The sequence below is a fragment of the Triturus cristatus genome, chromosome 6 (genome assembly GCF_964204655.1).
Source record: "Triturus cristatus chromosome 6, aTriCri1.1, whole genome shotgun sequence".
Lineage (NCBI taxonomy): Eukaryota > Metazoa > Chordata > Amphibia > Caudata > Salamandridae > Triturus > Triturus cristatus.
In genome coordinates this window covers 1,858,727,267-1,858,745,188 of record NC_140589.1, presented here as the reverse complement: position 1 = coordinate 1,858,745,188, position 17,922 = coordinate 1,858,727,267, and the positions used below count along the sequence as shown (strand labels likewise).

The window sequence follows — 17,922 nt, the reverse complement described above, 5'->3', positions numbered from 1 at the left end:
TGAAGTTTCCGCCCCAAAAACTAATTTAAAAATGCATTCAATTTGCGATAGGACTCAGGACTTCTGTACATGTTCCTAACACTACCTCTCCTGCTTTGAGGTCTGAAGAAAATAAGGACAGACCTGAGCCAGGTCATCTTAATAACCCCAAACTGGCATGGAGAGTGTGGTATGCAGAACTTCCTAGCCTGAGCATTTTTCCTCCCATCTGGCTATCCTTTCAAGATGAAGACTCATGTATCTCCCCATCCTACACCTCCATGCATGGAGTCGAGGGGAACAGTTGAATTCTTTTGACATGACACCAGAAGTAGTTGTTGACATGTTTACAGCCAGAGTCCTGTGTAGGAAGGTGGAATCTGACTACATGGTTGCCCCCACTTTTTTTCTGGTGTTTTGATGGTTTGTGACTTAGTTTGGCTGGGAACCTATTATTCAGGCCCCCAGCCTATCTGCTTTCTCTCGTAAAATGATTCCATGTACCTTAGGTACATAACAGATTGGATTCTGAGGTGCCCTTATAAGTCCCTAGTATATGGTATACTATGCACCCAGGGCATAGGTGCCCCGGAGGCCTACCAGGGATTGAAGCATGTATTATGCCACGGAAGCCCTCCAAAATGACACCACAGGTCTGCTACTGCAGCCTGGGTAAGGTGGTGCATGCAACCCTTACGGAGATATAGGTTCACTATATCTCACCTATCACTGCACATAGAAACCTATCAGTCACCCCTATGGCAGGCCTTATCAATCCTGAAGGCAGGGTGCTTGGTTTTGTGTGAGAGGGTGCCCATGCATGAGCAGAGCCCCTCTGCAGCCTTCGGGATCTATTCTCCGGGGGTGTCTGTAATGCAGCCTGACCATAAACTCTTAAGTGCATTATAACCCAACGGTAAATGCTTACTTTTGACTGGCTGCACAGAAACATGTCGTGTTTGGTGTCAAACACCTTGGAATCATACCCTCACACCAATAACTGGTGTGGGAGTATGATCCCACCCTTCCAGAGGGAGAAACATGACAGCACCGGTATACCCGGGACCAGCTTAAAAGAGCCCTGGCATCACAAAATGGATGCTGCAGCCACAGACATGAGTCAGGCCTCCTGCTGCTGACCGAAAGTTTCCTGTCACAGGGAGGTGTGACCACCTGCCAGACAGCCTTTAGTGTATTGGGGCTGGGTGGGTGCACTCTGAGAGTGCTTTGAAGACCTGCACTGGGGGCACATTTGGTGTCCCTGTGCATAGTTCAGCTCAAACCAGTTCAGGGGCTACCAGCTACTTTACTGTAATATTTGAAGTGTAACTTATGTGCTTTTATCTCTAGCCTCATAAAGAGACTAGTAGGGTGTGTTTAGAAATAAATACATATATTTTATAGATATACCTGGTGTGGTCTCCTTTCATTTAGCCACTCAAGAGATTATAGATTGGTAAAACAAGCTGCTTACATTCCTTCAAGACTTAGCCTGAAGGCTGCTCTCCATAGCTACCACTAGGATAGCTTTCAATAAAGGTTGTCTTTAACCTATCATCAATAAGGGGTTGTTTGGACTGGTGCTATAACTAGTGGACAGCATATACCAGGCCAACTTCTCACATCCTGTTCATGAAATCCGTCCACACTGGGCATGGGTAGAAGTTTGTGGCCACGTGTGGGGTGCAAGACATCAACCCTGTGCATGCCAAACTGTTTATTTTGCCATTCGCTCAGCAATGCCTTACACGGGCTCATTTAGGAATTACTTGACAGCCCTTTTGGTATTTTTATGTTTGGCGGATCAACTCTCTTTAAATAATTGTTGTGTTGCGTTTTCTGACAAGTATGACTTACTTCCATATTCCTCCAAGTCATATGTCATGCCTCAATGTGATTTAAATCTGCTCCTAACAGTCCTTATATCCCCCCTACACTACTTTATTTCCCAAAACATTATTGGGAGGACTTGGGATACCTTTCTGCAAAAGACGGTACAGTGCTTTCATGTCAGTCAAGTAGATCACCATAGAGCATGTTTTGCTTCACAACAGTCCTCAAGAGAGGAGAAGAGGCACCATTGACTGGATGCTAAAAGAACACTGACCTCACGAGATGCCATACACTGTCCTCTGCTTTGAAATCAGCTATTCACTAGCAACATAATAACTCCCTGAAGGCTCATTTCACCATGGCCAAGGTCCTATCTCAGCATCTACCTGGGGGCTTTGGCGGTTCAAGACATCTGCGGATGTGGGTGTTGGTGCAAACACTCATGGAGTACTACTGCCTAGATAGTCAGATTTGAGGAGGGCCATTTTTCCCTCTCAGTACTGCAAGACTTTCCTATCTGAGTTTACTTCTTAAAGCCTCCACCTTTGGAAGTTACCACTGTGGTATCTATTTTAAAGGTGTGGAATCTGCAATTGTATCTATCCATCGGAAAAACAAAGAAGTTTCTTAGCTTCAGTTTTGCTCGTACTCCATTTAACCTTTTGCCCCTTTTGTATGAGTAGGAATATTAGCTGTTTTGTGAGGCATTGAAAGATATTTTTACCCAGTACTGTTGACACAAGATTGAAGAATATACAATGCTATTCCACGATGGAACTCTCCACAGTAACGATTCTAATGACAGATTCTCAAGGCACACATCATTTAGCTTTCCTTTCAATGTCCATCATTTTCATATTCCATCATGCTTATTTACATGGGTTGTCTCACTTGCTGTTCTGTCTTCTGCTTTTTAAAAGTATCCTGGGCTAAATACCATGCCTTGGGAGGCATGCCTGGCTAAGACGTGACAGCAGGGCTGCACACAGCTCCCAAGATGACCAAATGCGTGTTGCTCATTACAAATAAAGGGAGGAACATAAGCAATCAGAGATGAAACAGACAATTAATGTTGGATTAGAGAATGGCAGAGAGAGCAGCAGTAAAGAAAGGGATGTAGAGTGAAGAGCGGTGGAGAAAGGAGAGGTACAGCAATGAGCCAGCATCTTATTTGTAGGAGAGTAGGGTCTGCAATCCTATGATCACCCAGATTTTTTGCTTTTGCTTCATTGGTTTACGACTTCCTCCGGCTGGGGGCCTGCCAATCAGACCCCCAGCCTAGCTGTTCTCTCTCGAAATTAACACACATGTACATTAGGTGCATCCACTAATTGGAACTGGGCCGCCTTGTCAGTCCCTGTCTCAGCATACCACAGGTATCCAGAGCATCGGTGTACCCAGGGCCTACCAGGGGCTGCAGCATGTATTATGCCACCCCTGGACTGGCCGCCCAAATCTGACACAACTGTCTGCACGACAGCTGGGGCCACGTGGTGTAATCACCCGTTGCTGTAGGTGTAGTATTCCTACACCTAACCCTAAAATGGACACATGGATTCCTATCAGTCACTCCTATGGCAGGCCTTATCAATCCTGAAGGCAGAGTGCAGGGAGTCATGTAGGATGGTGCTCTGGCGCGAGCTGAGCCCGTCGACGGCTTGCGGAACCAAGTCCTAATAGCCGTTCCATGGTGACGCGGGCCAACTATTTTAAATGCATTATAATCCTTGCGGTTATTTGCTAACTTTGGCATCGCATCACCTACACATGTCGAGTAAGGTGTCATACGAATTGGAATACGAACCCCTCGCTAGTTCTGGCGACGGGGTTAGCATTCCCCCCTTCTAGAGGGGCACGACATGGAAGTAACCTTGAACCCCGGTTAAAGTTGACTCAAGCCTCAGCATCACAAAATGGATGCTGCCACCAGACACAAGTCTGACCTCCTGCTGCTGGGAGACCTTCCAGCGAAGGGAGTTTGGACAAAGGGTTTCCTGTCGAGGGCGGTGTTAGCACCATCCCAGACAGGGTTTGTGTATCCCAGGTAGGCAGGGCTGAAAGGAAGGTGATTGCAAGTGGCACCCCGGTGCTCACTGTGCATAGCCCGGCTCAAACCAGTTTCGGGGGCACACCAGCCCCAGAGCTGGCGCGAAGCCGGACAAAGGATAGGGGTGTAACCACCCCCCTCCTGGCTCCACCCATAGGTAGAACCTAGTCACGGGCCAACCCCTTTTCTTAGAATAAAGGTAGGAGCGAGTCCCCTTCCCAAATTGGATAATCAGATAATCGGATAACTCTGAATCTTGAACTACTTTCCGCGAAAGGAACTCTTGACTATTTCTGAAGACTCTCCCTTGTGGCTAAGGAGTAGCCACCCTGCACCAGCAGGCACCACCTAAGCGCTTGCGGTTTGCTGTAAGTCTCTCCTACGGATCAAGACTGCCCAGCTTGACGAGACCCGAGTCCCTGCCATCTCTGACCTTTTACCTACCTCATCAGCCCAGCTGAGAGTCGTAGGTGTGACGAGACCTGCGGGACCGGCCATCTTCAGAACCTGCACGACGCTTATCTAGCACGCCCACCGAGGGACCCTCGAGTGAGTGCACCTAGGGTTTGAGAAGCCCTAACCCTGAGCAGCTCCAGCATCGAAGTCTGCCTCCCCAGCATCCCCGAGATCTGCGTGGGGGCCCTTCCGCTCCTTGCTGTTCACCGCGTTGTTCGACCACTTGCCGACCGGCTTGTGGCCCTCTTCACGACGCACCACGATTGTTTCATCACCAGTCTGGTTGCTCCAGACTGGCTCTTGCTCCCCTCCAACAGAGGAGTACCACGGACTCTCCTAGTCCACTCCAGACGCCATCTTGACTCCACCACGTGGGCTTTCCACTGCCAAGATCCGCTGCCCCATTCCTGGGCCCAGCATCATCGACAGCAGACACCTTCGTGGGACAGCTCGCCCTCCATCCTGGTCGCCGCCGCGCCTCCTAGACCGAGGAACAGCCGAGTCCGACGTCATCCACTCACCTGGTCGAGGTGACTTCAGCCGGTACCCTCCTGGTACCCACACGATCGCTGGCTAGCGGTTGAGAACTGAGTCCCCTCTGCTTTTAGGTTTCCTTCATCACCGATCCAGGCTTGGATCTCGCTGAATATCGACACTGGTCGCCTGCCAGCAACTCTTCTTTCAGGCTCCTGAGACTACAACTAGGACTTCCGACATCTTGCCGAACCTTCCACAGCCGCAGCCTCTGGGCTAGGTAACACGAGCATTTCGGTGCTCCATCGCAGGTTCGCTTTACAAGTGTCCAGTTCCTTTTTCGTTTAAGTCCCCCTGATCGGATCACTCCGGAATCAGTAACTTTAGACTTTCTAACCTCTCCCCTTCCACTTGCAGTGTAATGGTTTCGTGCCCTCGGGCATTTGTGTAAATTGTGCAACCAGAAGTATTTTCCTAAGAGTTTTGTATTGTGCTGAGCTCCCTGACTCATAAAGAGCCAGGGTAGTCTTGTTATAAATAAATATCCTTTATTTTCATAACAACTTGTGTGGTGTCCTTTCACTTGGTGTTCAAGGGGTATATGTGATGGTAAACAGCTGGCTTAACACGCCCTCTAGAGTTTAGCCTAAGACTGCTCGTATCCACGCTACTAGGATAGCTGGTCTATAAGGTTGACTTGCAACCAATCATCAATAAGGGTCGTTTGGAATGATACACAGTGATCACTAGAATAGTGAGCACTACATATCAGGCTAACTTCTCACATTGGTGGCAGCGGTGGGATTTGAGCTTGCTGTTGTTTTACCACACACGTATCCTAAGAATATCGCAGTGAAAGATCACATAAGTACCCAGGTACATATAACTTAACTTAGAATACTCCGAGTTCTACTGAACCGGCTGTTGTAGTGTAACAGGGCTTAGCACACCCTGACTACAACTCTTAGCAAGGGATCAGTAGGTAAACACATAGTGTAGGTAGGTGCATCACTTACACCTCACTAGACAAGCATGTCGGTCCACGGAGAGTCCTCGCAGACTCCCTTAGTGGTCAGTGACCCTCCACAGGTCGTGTCACGATATGCAACTCTTAGCTTCAAGGAGATGAGACAACTGTGTGCCTCCAGGAAGCTAAACCAGGGTTCTAACCCTACCATCGCAATTCTGATAGGTCTCTTAGAGGCGTACGATGCTAGGAGGTCCTCTAACACAGGTCCCCCCAGTGCAGATGGGAACATGCCTCCCTTAGAGGGAACCCTCGGTGACCCCGACCTCGACCTCCACACAGAGGAGGAGGACGAGGGGGAGTTATCAGGAGACGAGGCAGACAAAGGTCCAGTGGTAGTCGGCAGGCTTACGAGGACCAACTTAAGCAGGCATGAGAATGGAACTGGGGGAGCCCCGGGCCCACGCTCGAGCAGGCCTAACCTTGGGAACGGACGAGCTAGGTCTCTCTCCGGAGGCTCTGGCAGATCGGTTCATACACATGTCTCTCAGGCATCTTCTCAGAGAGGAATGACGTCCCCTCAGAGAAGGGAGCATGAAGCGAAGATGAGGGAAGTCAATCTGAGGATCGAGCGGGAAGAACTTGCCCTCGCCAAAGAAAGACTTGCCCTGGCCCGAGAGCAGAAATTAAGTGGGTTAGATCCCACTGGTGGCAGCATTCTCAATAGAGAGAAAGACAGGGGTATAGACACTAGACACCTGAGTAAAATAGTGCCCCCCTTTAAACAAGGGGACGACATCCACAAGTGGATAACTGCCTTGGAGAGGGCCTGCACTGTCCAGTGCGTCCCCCCAAGTCAGTGGGCAGCTATACTGTGGCTTTCCTTTGAAGGTAAAGGAAGGGACAAGCTCCTCACTACTAGAGCTGAGGATGCTAACAACTACCAAGTCCTGAAGAACACACTGATTGATGGGTTCGGCTTAACCACGGAACAGTACCGGGTGCTGTTCCGGGACACCCAGAAAATTCAGTCTCAGGATTGGACTGACTTTGTTGATTGTGCCACTAAGGCTTTGGAAGGCTGGTTACTGGGTAGCAAGGTTACTGATTACACAGGATTGTACAATCTTATCATGCGAGAACAGATTTTAAACAACTGTCAGAACCAATTGTTGCATCAGCACCTTGTCGACTCGGATCTGACCTCTCCCCAAGAATTGGGAAAGAAGGCAGACAGATGGGTCAGAACAAGGGTCAAGCAGAACCAGAACCAGAACCAGGGTGGTCAGAAGAAAGCAGACCAAAAGGGTAACAAGAACGAACAAAATGACCAGAAGTCTTCGACAGGTCCCCAACAAACCAAAGAGGGTGGGGGTCAGGCTTCACAGAAGAAGAAGACTCAAGAAGGCCAGTCAAAAAGGTGGTGCCAATACTGTAAAAGTAAGACTCACTGGTTTAGTGAGTGCACCAAGAAAGGAGGGCAAACTCCTACCACTGCAGCCCCTAAGGCACCTGCACCCCCTAGTACAGTCAGCAGTGGTAGTGCGCCTCCCAAGGCATTAGTTGGGTTAACCTTGGGAACCGAGGGGAGTGACGACTTAGTCGGCACGCTCACTCAGGCCGTCCTTGTCTGTACAGGGGATATGGATATGTCCCCTGATGCCAGTCCCAATACTTTGGGCAAATACAGACAGACACCTTTGATCAATGGAAAAGTGGCTCAGGCCTACAGGGACACTTGTGCTAGTGTCACCATGGTGACGCCTAACTTTGTGGACCCTGGACAGATCATGCTAGGTACCAGTTACCTAGTGACCAATGCCAGCAACGTCACTACCAATCACAGTATGGCAGTTGTTGATTTCTCCTGGGGAGGGGTAAGTGGCCCGAAAAAGGTTGTGGTTAGTTCAGACCTCCCCGTAGAATGTCTGTTGGGCAATGATTTGGAAACGTCACAATGGTCAGAAGTGGAGCAGAGGACTCACATGGAAATGTTAGGCTTGCCAGCACATGTCCTTGCTGTGACCAGGTCACAGGCCAAAAGATGCCCCGCTGAACAGGTGCTGGATCCTGGAAGAACGGACCAGACACCTTCCAAGAAGAGGAGCAGTAAGGGTAAGGCTTCGCCTTCCCCCTTGCCCCAGGTCGTGGATCAAGTCTCCGAGGAGGCTGACCTTAAAGAACTGAGGGAAACTGAGCCGAAAGAGCTTGAACCTGGTCAGGTTGAGTTTCTGGGCTCAGGGGGACCCTCCAGGGAAGACCTGGGGAAGGCACAGTTAGACTGCCCCTCCCTTGAACCCCTCAGACAGCAGGCTGCTGCTGAGGCTGCAGGGAACGCCACAGGTACCCACAAAGTGTACTGGGACGATGGACTCCTGTACTCCGAGGCAAGAGACCCCAAACCTGGTGCGACCAGGAGGCTGGTCATCCCCTTGTCTCTGAGAGGTTTCCTTCTCACCTTGGCCCACGAGATTCCCCTTGCAGGTCACTTAGGCCAGAATAAGACTTGGGACAGAATTGTTCCACACTTTCACTGGCCCCACATGTCCGAGGATACGAAGGAGTTTTGCCGCTCCTGTGTCACTTGCCAAGCCAGTGGTAAGTCAGGTGGCATGACAAAGGCCCCCCTCATACCACTACCGGTGGTGGGGGTACCCTTTGAACGAGTGGGGATCGACATTGTCGGACCAATGGAACCCCAGACAGCATCAGGGCACAAGTTTATACTGGTGGTGGTGGACCACGCCACTAGGTATCCTGAAGCTATTCCACTTAGGACCACTACAGCACCTGTGGTGGCACGGGCCCTACTTGGAGTGTTCTCCAGAGTGGGCTTCCCTAAGGAGGTCGTCTCAGACAGAGGTGCAAACTTCCTGTCGGGATATCTGACTGCAATGTGGAAGGAGTGTGGTGTCAACTACAAGTTCACTACACCCTATCACCCACAATGCAATGGGCTTGTTGAGAGATTCAACAGGACCCTAAAAGGGATGATTCACGGACTACCTGAAAAGCTTCGGCGGAGATGGGATGTCCTGATACCCTGCCTCTTGTTCGCCTACAGAGAGGTCCCGCAGAAGGGGGTTGGCTACAGCCCTTTTGAGCTTCTGTTCGGACATCCTGTAAGGGGACCCCTTTGTTTGGTAAAGGAAGGATGGGAGAGACCTCTCAGAAAGCCGGCATCGAACATTGTGGACTATGTACTCGGTCTCCGCTCGCGGATGGCGGAGTACATGGAAAAGGCGTCTAAAAACCTTGAGGCGAGCCAAGAATTACAGAAAGCTTGGCACGACCAAAAGGCTGTCCTGACTGTGTACCAGCCTGGACAGAAGGTGTGGGTGCTGGAGCCAGTGGCCCCGGCAGCACTCAAAGACAAATGGTCTGGGCCCCACACAATCATAGAGCAAAAGGGAGAGGTCACCTACCTGGTAGACCTGGGAACTCCCCGGAGCCCCCACAGGGTGCTCCATGTAAACAGGCTCAAGGCATATGTCGACAGGGAGGGCATGGGCTTGCTCATGGCCACAGATGAGGGACAGGAGGAGGAGAGTGACCCTCTCCCGGACCTGCTCTCTCAGAACCCTGACGATGGGTCAGTAGATGGTGTTGTCTTTTGTGGCAGCCTCTCTGGACATCAACAAAAGGATTGTAAACAGGTTCTTCAATCCTTTCGACATATGTTCTCTCTGACACCCAGTCAGACCAATTGGTGTACCCATGAGGTCGACACTGGGGACAGTCTACCCGTAAAGAGTAAAATCTATCGGCAACCTGATCACGTCAGAGACTGCATCAAGACGGAGGTGCAGAAAATGTTGGAGCTGGGAGTCATTGAACCCTCGGACAGCCCCTGGGCTAGTCCCGTAGTTCTCGTGCCGAAACCTCACACCCAGGACGGTAAGAAGGAGATGAGGTTTTGCGTGGACTACAGAGGTCTCAATGCAGTCACTACGACTGACGCCCACCCAATACCAAGGGCAGACGAACTTATCGACCGGTTGGCTTCGGCCAGCTACTTAAGTACGTTTGACCTGACAGCTGGGTATTGGCAAATCAGGTTAGCTGAGGAGGCCAAGCCCAAAATAGCATTTTCTACCCCGGGTGGGCATTATCAGTTCGTGGTAATGCCCTTTGGTTTGAAAAATGCACCTGCCACCTTCCAAAGGCTGGTGAATCGAGTTCTCACTGGGTTGGACGACTTCTGCGCGGCGTATCTGGACGATATCGCTGTCTTTAGCTCCACCTGGGAGGATCACCTGGTCCACCTGAGGAAAGTGTTAGAGGCCCTGCAAAGGGCAGGCCTCACTATCAAGGCCACTAAGTGCCAGATAGGGCAGACACAGGTTGTATACCTGGGCCACCTTGTAGGAGGGGGTCAGGTCCAATCATTGGAGAGCAAAATACAGGCCATCCAGGACTGGGCTCCTCCAACCACCCAGACTCAGGTTCGAGCTTTCTTGGGCCTGACTGGTTATTACCGGAAATTTGTCAGAAATTATGGATCCATTGTGACCCCGCTAAACGACCTGACAAGTAAAAAGATGCCAAAAAATGTTCAGTGGACAGCAAGCTGTCAGAAGGCATTCGATGACCTAAAGCAGGCCATGTGCACAGCACCTATCCTAAAGAGTCCAGACTACTCCAAACCATTCATTGTCCAAACAGACGCTTCAGAACTGGGTGTGGGAGCTGTTCTATCTCAACTGAATTTTGATGGTCATGACCAGCCCATAGCTTTTATTAGCAGGAGGCTGACCCCCAGAGAGAAGAAGTGGTCAGCTATTGAGAGGGAGGCCTTTGCTGTGGTTTGGGCCCTGAAGAAGTTGAGGCCATACTTGTTTGGCACTCACTTCAAGATTCAGACCGACCATAAGCCCCTCTTGTGGCTAAATCAAATGAAGGGTGAAAACCCCAAACTACTTAGGTGGTCCATTTCCCTACAGGGGATGGACTTCACAGTGGAGCATAGACCTGGCACTGATCATGGCAATGCAGATGGGCTCTCCAGGTATTTCCACTTAGAGCAAGAAGACTCACCTGGTCAAGGTTAGCTTATTGTCCCAAAGTTTGGGGGGGGGGGTCATGTAGGAGAGTAGGGTCTGCAATCCTATGATCACCCAGATTTTTTGCTTTTGCTTCATTGGTTTACGACTTCCTCCGGCTGGGGGCCTGCCAATCAGACCCCCAGCCTAGCTGTTCTCTCTCGAAATTAACACACATGTACATTAGGTGCATCCACTAATTGGAACTGGGCCGCCTTGTCAGTCCCTGTCTCAGCATACCACAGGTATCCAGGGCATCGGTGTACCCAGGGCCTACCAGGGGCAGCAGCATGTATTATGCCACCCCTGGACTGGCCGCCCAAATCTGACACAACTGGCTGCACGACAGCTGGGGCCACGTGGTGTAATCACCCGTTGCTGTAGGTGTAGTATTCCTACACCTAACCCTAAAATGGACACATGGATTCCTATCAGTCACTCCTATGGCAGGCCTTATCAATCCTGAAGGCAGAGTGCAGGGAGTCATGTGGGATGGTGCTCTGGCGCGAGCTGAGCCCGTCGACGGCTTGCGGAACCAAGTCCTAATAGCCGTTCCATGGTGACGCGGGCCAACTATTTTAAATGCATTATAATCCTTGCGGTTATTTGCTAACTTTGGCATCGCATCACCTACACATGTCGAGTAAGGTGTCATACGAATTGGAATACGAACCCCTCGCTAGTTCTGGCGACGGGGTTAGCATTCCCCCCTTCTAGAGGGGCACGACATGGAAGTAACCTTGAACCCCGGTTAAAGTTGACTCAAGCCTCAGCATCACAAAATGGATGCTGCCACCAGACACAAGTCTGACCTCCTGCTGCTGGGAGACCTTCCAGCGAAGGGAGTTTGGACAAAGGGTTTCCTGTCGAGGGCGGTGTTAGCACCATCCCAGACAGGGTTTGTGTATCCCAGGTAGGCAGGGCTGAAAGGAAGGTGATTGCAAGTGGCACCCCGGTGCTCACTGTGCATAGCCCGGCTCAAACCAGTTTCGGGGGCACACCAGCCCCTGAGCTGGCGCGAAGCCGGACAAAGGATAGGGGTGTAACCACCCCCCTCCTGGCTCCACCCATAGGTAGAACCTAGTCACGGGCCAACCCCTTTTCTTAGAATAAAGGTAGGAGCGAGTCCCCTTCCCAAATTGGATAATCAGATAATCGGATAACTCTGAATCTTGAACTACTTTCCGCGAAAGGAACTCTTGACTATTTCTGAAGACTCTCCCTTGTGGCTAAGGAGTAGCCACCCTGCACCAGCAGGCACCACCTAAGCGCTTGCGGTTTGCTGTAAGTCTCTCCTACGGATCAAGACTGCCCAGCTTGACGAGACCCGAGTCCCTGCCATCTCTGACCTTTTACCTACCTCATCAGCCCAGCTGAGAGTCGTAGGTGTGACGAGACCTGCGGGACCGGCCATCTTCAGAACCTGCACGACGCTTATCTAGCACGCCCACCGAGGGACCCTCGAGTGAGTGCACCTAGGGTTTGAGAAGCCCTAACCCTGAGCAGCTCCAGCATCGAAGTCTGCCTCCCCAGCATCCCCGAGATCTGCGTGGGGGCCCTTCCGCTCCTTGCTGTTCACCGCGTTGTTCGACCACTTGCCGACCGGCTTGTGGCCCTCTTCACGACGCACCACAATTGTTTCATCACTAGTCTGGTTGCTCCAGACTGGCTCTTGCTCCCCTCCAACAGAGGAGTACCACGGACTCTCCTAGTCCACTCCAGACGCCATCTTGACTCCACCACGTGGGATTGCCACTGCCAAGATCCGCTGCCCCATTCCTGGGCCCAGCATCATCGACAGCAGACACCTTCGTGGGACAGCTCGCCCTCCATCCTGGTCGCCGCCGCGCCTCCTAGACCGAGGAACAGCCGAGTCCGACGTCATCCACTCACCTGGTCGAGGTGACTTCAGCCGGTACCCTCCTGGTACCCACACGATCGCTGGCTAGCGGTTGAGAACTGAGTCCCCTCTGCTTTCAGGTTTCCTTCATCACCGATCCAGGCTTGGATCTCGCTGAATATCGACACTGGTCGCCTGCCAGCAACTCTTCTTTCAGGCTCCTGAGACTACAACGAGGACTTCCGACATCTTGCCGAACCTTCCACAGCCGCAGCCTCTGGGCTAGGTAACACGAGCATTTCGGTGCTCCATCGCAGGTTCGCTTTACAAGTGTCCAGTTCCTTTTTCGTTTAAGTCCCCCTGATCGGATCACTCCGGAATCAGTAACTTTAGACTTTCTAACCTCTCCCCTTCCACTTGCAGTGTAATGGTTTCGTGCCCTCGGGCATTTGTGTAAATTGTGCAACCAGAAGTATTTTCCTAAGAGTTTTGTATTGTGCTGAGCTCCCTGACTCATAAAGAGCCAGGGTAGTCTTGTTATAAATAAATATCCTTTATTTTCATAACAACTTGTGTGGTGTCCTTTCACTTGGTGTTCAAGGGGTATATGTGATGGTAAACAGCTGGCTTAACACGCCCTCTAGAGTTTAGCCTAAGACTGCTCGTATCCACGCTACTAGGATAGCTGGTCTATAAGGTTGACTTGCAACCAATCATCAATAAGGGTTGTTTGGAATGATACACAGTGATCACTAGAATAGTGAGCACTACATATCAGGCCAACTTCTCACATTATTTACCAGAGGAATTAATTGACAATGAAATAAAATGTAAAAAGTTAATGCCCATAGGCGTTTTGGTACTAGAATTGTAGGAAGAGAAGAATTAGACTAATGAGAAGTACAGTGATGAGTGATAGGGCGAAGAGTGGTAGATATAAGGGTGGTAGAAACAGAACAAGCACTGTGGAAAGCCATAGAAAGAGCATAAGAGTGCAAAGCAGAAGAGATAACAGTTGTAGATTAAAGAGCAATAAGTGAAGGTAGTAAAGCAGCAAAGCAAGAAGAGAAGCAAAGTGATCAGCAGTAGGGCAAAGAGCAAGTTATGTCATGTTATGGCGCTGTGAATCATACCCACAGGAATATCTCGGCGCTTTAGCTGATGCAGGCAAGCAAACTAAGTTAAAGCTGAAGTGAGTAGAGAGCAGAAGAGAAAAGAGCTTTACAGGAAATAGCAGTAGAGTGAGGAGAGGCCAAGAGACTAGAGGGACAGTGAAGAGCCTTGGAAAGAAAAGAGTGTAGAGTGGCAGAGACAGCAGTCATTAGTAGACAGCACTAGAGTGAAGGGCATAGCGTGATGAGTGGTAGAGACAGCAGTGATTATTGGACAGCAGTAGAAGGAAGGGCATAGAGTGATGAGTGTTAGGGTAAGGAGTGGATAGTGAAGAGAGCCACAGAAAGAGCAGTGGAGGGAAGAGTGGTAGAGAGAAAAGTAGTAAAGTTTGAAGCACTTCAGTGAAGAGCAAGGAACAGAGAATAAGTAACAATAAATGAAGAGAAGTGGAGTGATGATCAGTATGATGAAGAATGGAAGAGAGAAGTGAACGTTACACAGAGAAGAGCCATAGGTCGAAGACAAATAACCTGGAAAGCTGTAGAGTGAATAGCGGAACAGTGAATAACACTGGAGCGATAAGCGGAAGAGAGATGAGCGCTATGGCAGAGGGTGGTAAAGTGTGAAGAGAACAGTGTGGAATGAATGGAGGTAAAGACAATTAAGGTGAGAAGATGAGAGAGGAGGTCAGCTGAGGCGAAGATAGAGGTATTATGTGAGACAGGTTCCTCAGAAGTGCTTGAAGTGTCATAAAACTACACTGCTGGTTATTCCACTTGAAGCAGCTTAATGGCATTTCATTCCCCTTTTTCCAAATGAGTATTTCTAACAGTTTCTTAGGAGCCTGTGACAGTAGTGTTGCTGTTAATGCCAGAGAGCTGTAACTCTCTTTCAGAATGTTAACAAGCCTCATGATGTGTTTCATTCGTACTTGCCCCAACATATTTCTCGATAGCCTGTCTCCATTGCCTCCTCCAACATGCCAGAGTGACAATGAGTGCCTGAAGAATCAGACGTGCTGCGACCAGTGTGGGATAAAATGTGTAAATGCTCTGATAAGTAGAGTATCATTAGGGTCTCTACTTTTTCTGGACAGGAGTCAATTATTAATCTCTTTTGATTATGTTCTGCATATCAGTAGTAGAGAGGAAGAAGAGGGGGGTGCAGTAAAGGAGAGTGGGGAGACACAATAAGGAGGGACATCAAGTGAAGAGCATCAACATGAAGTGTGATGCAGAAGATCACAAGGAACGATGGGTGGAGTGAGGAGCAGTTGAGTGAAGAGATAAAGATATGAAGAGTTATGAGTAGTAGGGAGAAGAGCAGCATAGAGAAGAGTGGGATAGAGAAGAGAAGTAGAGTTAGGAGTGGGATAGAGGAGAGCAGTAGAGCCAGGAGTGGGATAGGGAAGAGCAGTAGAGTCAGGAGTGGTAAACAGAAGAGCAGTAGAGCCAGGAGTGGTAAAGAGAAGAGCAGTAGAGCCAGGAGTGGGGTAGATAAGACCAGTAGGGTCAGGAGTGGTAAAAAGAAGAGAAGTCGTGTCAGGAGTGGTATAGAGAAGAGCAGTAGAGTCAAGAGTGATAAAGAAAAGAGCAGTACAGTCAGAGGTGGTAAAGAGAATAGTATAAGAGTCAGGAGTGGTAAAGAGTAGAGCAGTAGAGTCAGGAGTGGTAAAGAGTAGAGCAGTAGAGTCAGGAGTGGTATAGAGAAGAACAGTAGAGCTAGGAGTGGTAAAGAGAAGAGCAGTAGAGTCAGGAGTGGTACAGAGAAGAGCAGTAGAGTTAAGAGTGATAAAGAGAAAAGACGTAGAGTTAGGAATGGTATAGAAAAGAGCAGTAGAGTCAGGAATGTTATACAGTAGAGCAGTAGAGCCAGGAGTGGTATAGAGAAGAGCAGTAGAGTTATGAGTGTTAAAGAGAAAAGACGTAGAGTTAGGAATGGTATAGAAAAGAGCAGTGGAGTCAGGAATGTTATACAGAAGAGCAGTAGAGTCAGGAGTGGCACAGAAAAGAGCAGTAGGGTCATGAGTGGTATAGAGAAGAGCAGTAGAGTCAGGAGTGGGGAGGAGAAGAGAGAAGCAGTTAAGAAAAGAGAAGGGAGCGAGGAATGGTAGACTGTGGACCTGTAGTCCGTGTGGAACATGGTAAAGAGAGGAGAGGTGGACTAGAGAGCTGTAGCTAAAATTCTGGAGAGTGAGGAGCGGTAGAGAAGAGTGGTGGAGTCATGAATGGTATAGTGAAGAACAGGTGATGAGGAGTGTTAGAAAACAGAGTGGTAGGGAACAGTAGAGGAAATATTCATAGAGGGGAGGACAGTAACATACAGAGGAATAGCAAGAACTAAAATAGAAATAATAGGGCAGAGTGAAGAGCAGCGGAGCTAATAGCAATACAGAGATGAGGGCACAAAGAAAAGAAGTAGAATGAGGACTTATAGAAAGAAGAGTGGTAGAGAGAAGCAGCACAGAGAGTAGAATGATAGGGAATAGTGGTACAGTAAAGGACAATAGAGTGAAGCCTTAGAATGAGGAGTAGTAGAGAGGAGCAGTAGAGAGTGAAGTGATAGAGTGATGACTAGTAAAGTGTGGAGTAGAGGAGAGAGGAGCAGTAGACTGTAGAGTGGTGACTGGTAGAGTGAGGAGTATTAGAGAGAGAAGCAATAGACTGAGGAGTGATAGAATGATGACTGGCAGAGTGACCAGTAGTAGATAGGGGAGCAGTAGACTGTGCAGTGACAGAGTGATGACTGGCAGAGTGAGTAGTAGTAGAGAGAGGAGCGTTAGACTGTAGAGTGATGACTGGTAGAGTGAGGAGTAGCAGAGAAAGGAACATTAGATTGTAGACTGATAACTGGTAGAGTGGGGAGTAGCAGATAGGGGAGCAATAGACTGAGGAGTGATAGAATAATGACTGGTAAAGTGAGGAGTAGTAGAGAGAGGAGGATTAGACTGTAGAGTGATGACTGGTAGAGTGGGTAGTAGTAGATAGGGGAGCAGTAGACTGTGCAGTGACAGAGTGATGACTGGTAGAGTGAGGAGTAGTAGAGATAAGAACATTAGACTGTAGGGTGATGACTGGTAGAGTGAGGAGTAGCAGAGAAAGGAACATTAGATTGTAGACTGATAACTGGTAGAGTGGGGAGTAGCAGATAGGGGAGCAATAGACTGAGGAGTGATAGAATAATGACTGGTAAAGTGAGGAGTAGTGGAGAAAGGAGCATTAGACTGTAGAGTGATGACTGGTAGAGTGGGTAGTAGTAGATAGGGGAGCAGTAGACTGTGCAGTGACAGAGTGATGACTGGTAGAGTGAGGAGTAGTAGAGATAAGAACATTAGACTGTAGGGTGATGACTGGTAGAGTGAGGAGTAGCAGAGAAAGGAACATTAGATTGTAGACTGATAACTGGTAGAGTGGGGAGTAGCAGATAGGGGAGCAATAGACTGAGGAGTGATAGAATAATGACTGGTAAAGTGAGGAGTATTGGAGAAAGGAGCATTAGACTGTAGACTGATAACTGGTAGAGTGACTGGTAGTGGAGAGTTGTAGAGTTAAGAGAGTTAGAGAGAAGGCAAATAGAGCAGTGGGTTGGACATTGTTAGAAAGAAGAGTATTACAGGGAAAAGTGATAGTGTGAAGAATAGCAGAGAGAAAAGCAATGGAAAGAAGAGTGATAGACTGGTGGAGCAGTAGAGTGGTAGAATGAAGAGTGGTGGAGTGAAGAGAGGTGAGTGGAGAGTGGTGTGAGAGAGGAGGGTTTAGCGTAAAAAAAAGTAAAATGAGGAGTGGCAGAGAAGAGCTGTAGGTTGAAGAAGATGGAGTGAGGAGTAAGAGAGAGAATTGTGTGGAAGAGGAAACATAAGAATAGTAGAAGAAAGAGAAGGGGAGGATGACAGGGGGAGGAGGTGCCATGTGGGACACATTAAAAGGTGCCTTCCAGGCTTGTAGTTTGAGAAAGCTACAGTCGGATGCAGCTCTCCTGGTTATGTTGGGCACCTTTGCATTCCCCTTTATCTCAAAGGACTCAAACCAGCTATGGGGATAATTCAGAATGAAGGAGTCTGTAAAGCCTGTTGATAGTAGTGCTGTTACCCCAGGAGGGCTGTGTTTCTAATTCAGAATGAAGGAGTCTGTAAAGCCTGTTGATAGTAGTGCTGTTACCCCAGGAGGGCTGT

At 49.2% G+C, this 17,922-nt stretch overlaps 1 protein-coding gene across 1 annotated transcript in view; it reads left to right on the top strand.

Moving 5' to 3' along the window:
- LOC146822209 (antileukoproteinase-like) overlaps nucleotides 1–17,922 on the top strand; it is a 67,537-nt gene that overhangs the window by 24,879 nt on the left and 24,736 nt on the right. The gene's annotated exons all lie outside the window — the stretch shown is intronic.